This window comes from Microtus oregoni, unplaced genomic scaffold (genome assembly GCF_018167655.1).
Source record: "Microtus oregoni isolate MIOR12 unplaced genomic scaffold, Mior012 000048F_ref0000485, whole genome shotgun sequence".
Classification (NCBI taxonomy): domain Eukaryota; kingdom Metazoa; phylum Chordata; class Mammalia; order Rodentia; family Cricetidae; genus Microtus; species Microtus oregoni.
Window position 1 is genome coordinate 3,650,230 of NW_024543222.1, and position 7,555 is coordinate 3,657,784.

Consider the following 7,555-nt stretch of genomic DNA (forward strand, 5'->3'; position numbering starts at 1 on the left):
ATTATTCTTGTCTATGTTAGCCACATGGCTCAGTACCTTTTTCAGTGAAGCAGTCACATCTTGCTTCTTCTGTGGCTAAGTCAGGGCTACAGACTAGGACTTCCTTCTTCCTAGAATTCTTCTGTTCTCCTTGACCCACCTCTACTTCCTGTATGGTTGTCCCACCTATATCTACTGGCCAATCAGCATTTATTTAAAATATAATTGACAGAATATAGACCATTGTCCCACACCAGGGTTAAGAGCACTGGCTGCTCTTCCAGAGGACCCAGGTTCAATTCCTAGCAGTCACAGGGCAGCTCACAACTGTCTGTAATTTCAGTTCCAGGGGAACCTGACACCCTCACACAGACTTATTTGCAGGTAAAACACCAATGCACATAGAAATAGATAAACAAATAGATAAATTTTGTTTTGGTTTGGTTTTGGAAACCACCTTCAGGAAGCAATCAGGAGCCATTCCTGTGAATTCAATGGCCCATTAGGAGTGTGTTTGGGTATCTCCCTCCACCATGGGAGGAAGTGCCACCTTGTGGGTTTTTTTTGTTTGTTTGTTTGTTTTGGTTTGGTTTTTCGAGACAGGGTTTCTCTGTGGTTTTGGAGCCTGTCCTGGAACTAGCTCTGTAGACCAGGCTGGTCTCGAACTCACAGAGATCCGCCTGCCTCTGCCTCCCGAGTGCTGGGATTAAAGGCATGCGCCACCATCGCCTGGCTTTTTTTTTTTTTTTTTTGGTTTGCCACCTTGTGTTTTGTCCTGGGAAATTGTCAAAGTCTTTTTGTGTTTGTTGTAATTGTTGCTTTGTTTTATTTCTCTCTTGACTTATATCTTCAACTCTTCTCTTCAGCAATGGGGAATACCTCATCAACACCCCTAGATTTAACTCTTGCTCACTGACAGGACGTCCAGGATACCGCCAGCAACAACAGTGTGATTGTCAAGAAGAAGAGGTGGAGCCGGGCGGTAGTGGCGCACGCCTTTAATCCCAGCACTTGGGAGGCAGAGGCAGGTGGATCTCTGTGAGTTCGAGGCCAGCCTGGTCTACAAGAGCTAGTTCCATGACAGGCACAAAAAAAACTACAGAGAAACCCTGTCTCGAAAAAATCTAAAAAAAAAAAAAAAAAGAAGAAGAAGAAGAGGTGGGTCACTTTTTGTTCAGCTGAGTGGCCCACCTTCAAGGGCAGGTGGCTAGCAGGTAGAACCTTTGATGCAGCAACTATCACCGGGTGGAGGAGATCATCTTCTGCCCCCGCTATGGCCATCCTGACCAAGTCCCCTGTATGGTTACTTGGAGGGAGCTAATAGACTGGGTAGGGGCACACTTTCCTTAGATTGAATCCTTCTTACTTCCACAGAAGAGCCAAGGCACTCAAGTTTCGGCTGCTAAGACTAGGGCTCCCTCAACTGGTAAAAATGAGAATAGAACAAAGCCTGCTGCTGTATTCCAGGGGGGAACAGCCGAGACAAAGCTTTTTCCACCTCCCTATTTCCCTCAGTCTCCCCGAGCATGTCCTAAGGCTCCTATAGAAGAAGCCCCAGTCCCACAACCGTCAGGGGCAGAGGGAGGAGAGCCACCAGCATTTTCTACTCATACCAGGAGGGCAGGGGCCCCACACCCGGACTCCATGGTGGCCCTTCCTCTCAGACCCGCTGGCCCTCCTGATGATTCAGGGAACCAATCCTTCCATTATTGGCCATTTGCTACCAGTGACTTGTATAATCGGAAGGCTCAGAATGCACCATTTTCCAAAGACCCCCAGGATTTGATTAACCTGCTGGACACTTTCTTTTTATCCATGCCCCTACGTGGGACGTTTGCCAGCAGTTGTTGAGGGTTCTCTTTATGATAGAGGAGAGAAGCAGAATCTTAGAGAACGCCCGAAAGCTGGTCTCAGGACATACAGGCACCCCTCTAGCGGACCCTCTGCCAGCCGCAGAAGCCTTCCCACCAACCCGTTCTAACTGGGACCCCAACACAGCAGAAGGTAAGGAGAGTCTCTGTATCTACCACCAGGCTCTATTAGCGGGTTTCAAGGCCGCCGCACACAGGCCTCCTACTAATATGGCAAACATTTATGATGTAAGGCAGGGAAGGGATGAGAGCCCGGCTGCGTACCTGGAGAGGTTGATGAGGGCTTTCAAACAATACTCCCCCTACGACCCGGAGTCTAGGGAAGCACAGCAGGCCGTTAGCTTAGCCTATGTCAATCAAGCAGCACCAGACATTAAGAGAAAATTACAGTCATTAGAAAGACTAGGAGAGAGGGGCCTAAGAGACTTAGTGGCTGTGGCGGAAAAGGTTTACAATAAGAGAGAAACAGAGGACCAGAAAGAAGAGAGAAGGAAAAGAGAACGTCGAGAAAGAGAGGAGAAGAGGGACAAAAGACAAGAGAGGAACCTAACCAAAATATTGGATAGGCAGCAAGCTCAAATGGAAAGAGTACTCCTCGTCATTGAGGCAGAGGGACAGGAGGGAGGCCTACAATTCCAGCCTAAGCTAGGAAAGAATCAGTGCAGGTATTGCAAGGAAAAAGGACTGGATATTGGGCCAGAGAGTGCCCCCCAAAAAAGGAACAAAAGAGCTATTGGGCCAGGCGGTGGTGGTGGCCCACGCCTTTAATCCCAGCACTCGGGAGGCAGAGGCAGGCAGATCTCTGTGAGTTCTAGGCCAACCTGGTCTACAAGAGCTAGTGCCAGGACAGGCTCCAAAGCTACAGAGAAACCCTGTCTCGAAAAACTAAAAAAAAAAAAAAAAAAAAAAAAGAGGCATTGGCAGGATTTGGGAAAAAAGTCAACTCCATCCTTGGAAGAAGACAGTGACTAGGGGAGATGGGGCTCAGCCCCCCCTCCCCAAGCTTAGGGTAACCCTAAGAGTGGAGGGAAAACCTATCTAATTTATGGTGGATACAGGGGCAGAAAGTTCAATACTTTTGACGCCCAAGGGCCCCGTCAGGGAAATAGACCTGGGTGCAAGGTGCGACGGCACCAAACCTTATAAATGGACTACCCAAAGACGGTGGACTTGGGAGTGGGATGTGTAACCCACTCATTCTTAGTCATTCCTGAGTGTCCATACCCTTTGCTGGGGCTCAACCTGCTCACTAAAATGAGAGCGCAGATCCATTTCACCGAAGAAACTCCGTTCACAGATGGGAGCAGTTTCGTACAAGATGGGCACAGGTATGCTGAGGCTGCAGGGACAACAGCCCACACGATAATCTGGGCAGAGGCCCTGCCCACTGGCACCTCGGCCCAGAAGGCCTAACTGATAGCATTAACAAGGGCCTTGCAGCTAGGAAAAGACAAGAGAATCAACGTCTACATGGACAGCAGGTACGCATTGCCACCTTGCACATCCATGGGGCAATTTACATGGAAAGGGGGCTGCTCTTTCCACTGCAGAGGGAAAGACTATCAAAAATAAACAGAAGGGCTGGAGAGATGGCTCAGAGGTTAAGAGCATTGCCTGCTCTTCCAAAGGTCCTGAGTTCAATTCCCAGCAACCACATGGTGGCTCACAACCATCTGTAATGGGATCTGGTGCCCTCTTCTGGCCTGCAGCATACACACAGACAGAATATTGTATACATAATAAATAAATAAATATTTAAAAAAAAAAAATAAATAAACAGGAAATATTAGAATTGCTAGAAGCACTCTGGCTTCCCAAGAAGCTAGCAGTAATGTACTGCCCAGGACATCAGACAATCTAGCAGACCAAAAAGCAAAGGAGGCAGCGACTACAGTGACTCTGCCCATACTAATTGATCCAGGTCCTCGTAGTTTGCCTCTCTAGCCGAATTATAATTCGGATGAAGAAACCTGGGCTGCCCAAATAGAGGGAGCCTATAAAAAAGATAAATGGTGGAGACTCCCAACAGGAAAGGTGCTCCTTCCAAGACTGTTAGGGAAGCACCTACTCCAGAGAATCCACTGAACCTCCCACTTGGGAACTCGGAAACTTCGAGAACTGATCTCTGGATCTCCACTAAAGATTTGGCAAGCAAACTGCCTTATTATAAGATTGTAAGAGACTGCAAAGCGTACCTGGTAAACTCCTATAAAACACAGGGAGAAGTGGGGGGTCGGAATAAGAGGAACTCCCCCAGGTACGTACTGGGAAGTAGACTTCACAGAAGTCAAACCAGGTAAATGTGGATATAAATATTTGTTAGTCTTTACAGACACTACAGACTCAGGACTGAGGCTTATCCTACCAAACACGAGACTGCCTATGTGGTGGCTAAGAAGTTACTTGAAGAGATCTTTCCCAGGTTTGGCTTCCCACACATGATAGGGTCAGACAATGGCCCTGCCTTCGTCTCACGGGTAAGCCGGGGAGTAGCCACTGCACTGGGGTGTTGACGTATTCGGTCCGTATGATAAATAACCAGACCAGCTCAAGAACAGTTATATTTTTAATAATTGAAAAGGGGGGAACTCACGCTACCAGAGTGGGAGGTCCGAAATCCGAAGGGGCGGGGGCAAGCGCGCCTGCATCTTCCGGTTTTTCTGCCTGGGCTCCAGGCGGCCACACCCTAACCAGATGTGATTGGTTGAACTTCTCCATCACTGGGGGCTCATGGAAATTACTTTGTGCTTTCCACCCTCAGAGTTCAGGACAGGTTGAGAGAATAACTCGGACCCTAAAAGAGACCCTTACCAAACTAGCCTTAGAGATTGGCGGTGATTGGGGGGCTCTCCTCCCCTATGCCTTGTTCAGGGTAAGAAATTCCCCATACCAGATGGGGCTGACCCCTTTTGATATAATGTATGGTCTGCCTCCACTCCTTGTGCCTAGCTTGCAGGACGAGTTAATCCTGCCTTTGGAAGAAGTGAACCTCCTAGAGAGCCTAGAAGTCCTGCCCCAAATACAGGCAGATATCTGGCCTCAGTTGCGGGCCCTATATTCATCCTCCTCTTCCCATGAGCCCCACAGTTTCGAGCCTGGTAACTAGGTCCTTATCCGCAGACACCAATGCAAGTCCCCGGAGCCACGGTGGAAAGGACCCTATGTTGTCATCCTAACCACTCCAACTGCTCTCAAAGTGGACGGTATTTCCACCTGGACTTACCACTCCCACGCCAGACCTGTGGCACCTACAGCTGAGAAGCCTCCAGACGGGACCTGGAAAGTTTCCAAGCACCCTCTGATCCTTTGAAGCTAAAGTTGTGTCGGAAACCTGAAAATGAAATTCGCCCTGTTGATAAGGCACCTGCTATTTCATCTGTACCCGGGGAATACTGAAAACCCCCATGCACTTTGGAACTTAACCTGGACCTTGACTAACCCTGAGACTGGGCAAACCTTAAGATGGGCCACTGACGTTCAGGGGTTTACCCCCTGGACACATGGTCCCCCCAGCTAACTTTCAACCTATGTGTTTTAGCAAAGGACTCTTGGAAACACACCCAGCAAACTTTCCAAGACTCTTACCCTGCTTGCCGACATTGTGACTGGCATATTGTCGGGGGTGGGGGGTGGGGGTGGGGTGGGGGGGTGGAGCAAACTCGCCAGTGTAGGGGGCCTGGAGTGTTTTTATTGTGCTGCCTGGGGATGTGAAACAAGCGCCTTCCAGTGGGGGACTAGCAAAGGAGACTTAGTCTGTTTTGCTCGTACCACACCAAGAGAGTCTAAAATCAATATCACCTTTACTGAGGAGGGAAAAAGGGCTAACTGGTTAATGAGCAAGACTTGGGGATTATGATCATATGTTCCAGGGGGAGAAGACATGGGGATCTTGTTCTCCCTGCGGGTTGTTGCAACACCCCCTTGACTGTAGCATTAGGCCCCAATAAGGTAACAATCCCTGCTCAGATAAGAAAAGTCCTCCTCTCTTCCCAAGCCAACTATTAGTACCCCGGCAATTGCCTTCAGCACCTCAATTTTACCAACACTGAAGACACACTGGGAAGCTGCCCCCACACCTGGTAGATCCACAGAACTTGCAAAGCCCCTGTTTATGATCCTACAACAGTCATTCATACTTCTAAGTAGTTCCTAGCCAGAACTAACTGCCTCCTGCCGGCTCTGCTACAGCCCAAGGCCGCCCTGTTACGAAGGAATAGCTGTGTTGGCCCCAACCAACAATTCTAATCGGCAGGAACAGAAGGGGCCCCAGGTTCTTGTCGATGGCGGTCAAATACCTCCTTAACCCTCCAGCAAGTCTCAGGTCAGGGACTCTGTATAGGGATGATACCTGACCGCCATTCTTTCCTCTGCAGTCACACTATGCCCCTCATCAACCAATCAGGATATTTGGTCTCAGCTACCTGGTGGGCAGGTTCCTCTGGCCTAACACCCTGTACCCATGTGACTGTGGTGAATCAAACAAAGGGGTTTTGTGTCTTCATACTCCTGGTTCCCAGGGTAACCTACCATGCCGCTGAGGAATTGTTAAGCCTTAGTGAGGCTACCCAGTAAGCTCTTACACATAAGAGAGAACCACTCACAGCCCTTACCCTTGCCATCCTGATGGGAACCAGCTTAGCAGGATTGGGGACAGGGGCAGCCTCCCTCTTCACCCAACAGGGTTATTATGTGGACCTCTGCATATCAATAGCTGAAGACATTCAGAGAATAGGAACCTCCATCACCCAGCTACAAGAATCTCTGTCTTCACTGGCAGAAGGGGTGCTACAGAAGAGAAGGGGCCTAGATTTACTATTCCTAGAAGAAAAGGGGCTATGTGCAGCTTTGGGAGAAGAATGTTGCTTGTATGCAGACCACTCGGGAATTGTTAAAGATTCTATGGCAAAAGTCGGTGAAGGTATAGCAAAGAGGTAAAGAGAATATGAAGCCAACCAGAGTTGGTTTGAGGCCTAGTATTCCAAATCTTCTTGGTTCACCACCTGATGGAGGAAGGTCATTGGCTAATAAAAGAACTGCCTTAGCCCATTTTATTCTAGGCTAATTCTCACATATTAATTTAGCCCATTTCTAATCATCTGTGTATGGCACCCCAAGGTGCGCTTACCAGGAAGATTCTAGCCTATGTCCATCCTGGGTCGGAGCTTCATCCCGGGAGCGGGGCATGGCGTCTCTCTCAGGCATCTGCTCCCGAGAGGAGAGCTGTCGAGACTCTGAGCTCACTTCCTCTTCCTCCCAGTATCCTGTTCTGTTTTCTCCTCCCACCTATCTTCTAACCAATAAAATGGGCCAAGGCAGTTCCTTTATTAGCCAATGACCTTCCTCCATCAACCACCCTTGTCACATCCCTAATAGGGCCTCTGTTACTCTTCCTCCTAATACGGACCTTCAGGCCCTGTATTATTAATAGAATACTCCAATCTATGAAGCAAAGGTTGGGAACTATACAGCTTATGGTGCAACAGGGGTACACTACACTCAGGCCTTATACAATGTATGGAATATCAACAGGGCCAATGAAATACATGAGCTATAGCAATCAGGCTCATGATTGAGCCCCCTTAGGACCAAGAGGAGGGGGAAATGTAAGACCCTCACCCCTTATTCTCCGACTACCTTCATGTTCCCAGAGCTGATGGTGCCCCCCACCCCCCCACCCCTCTCTTCTCAGGAAATTCTAAAGCACA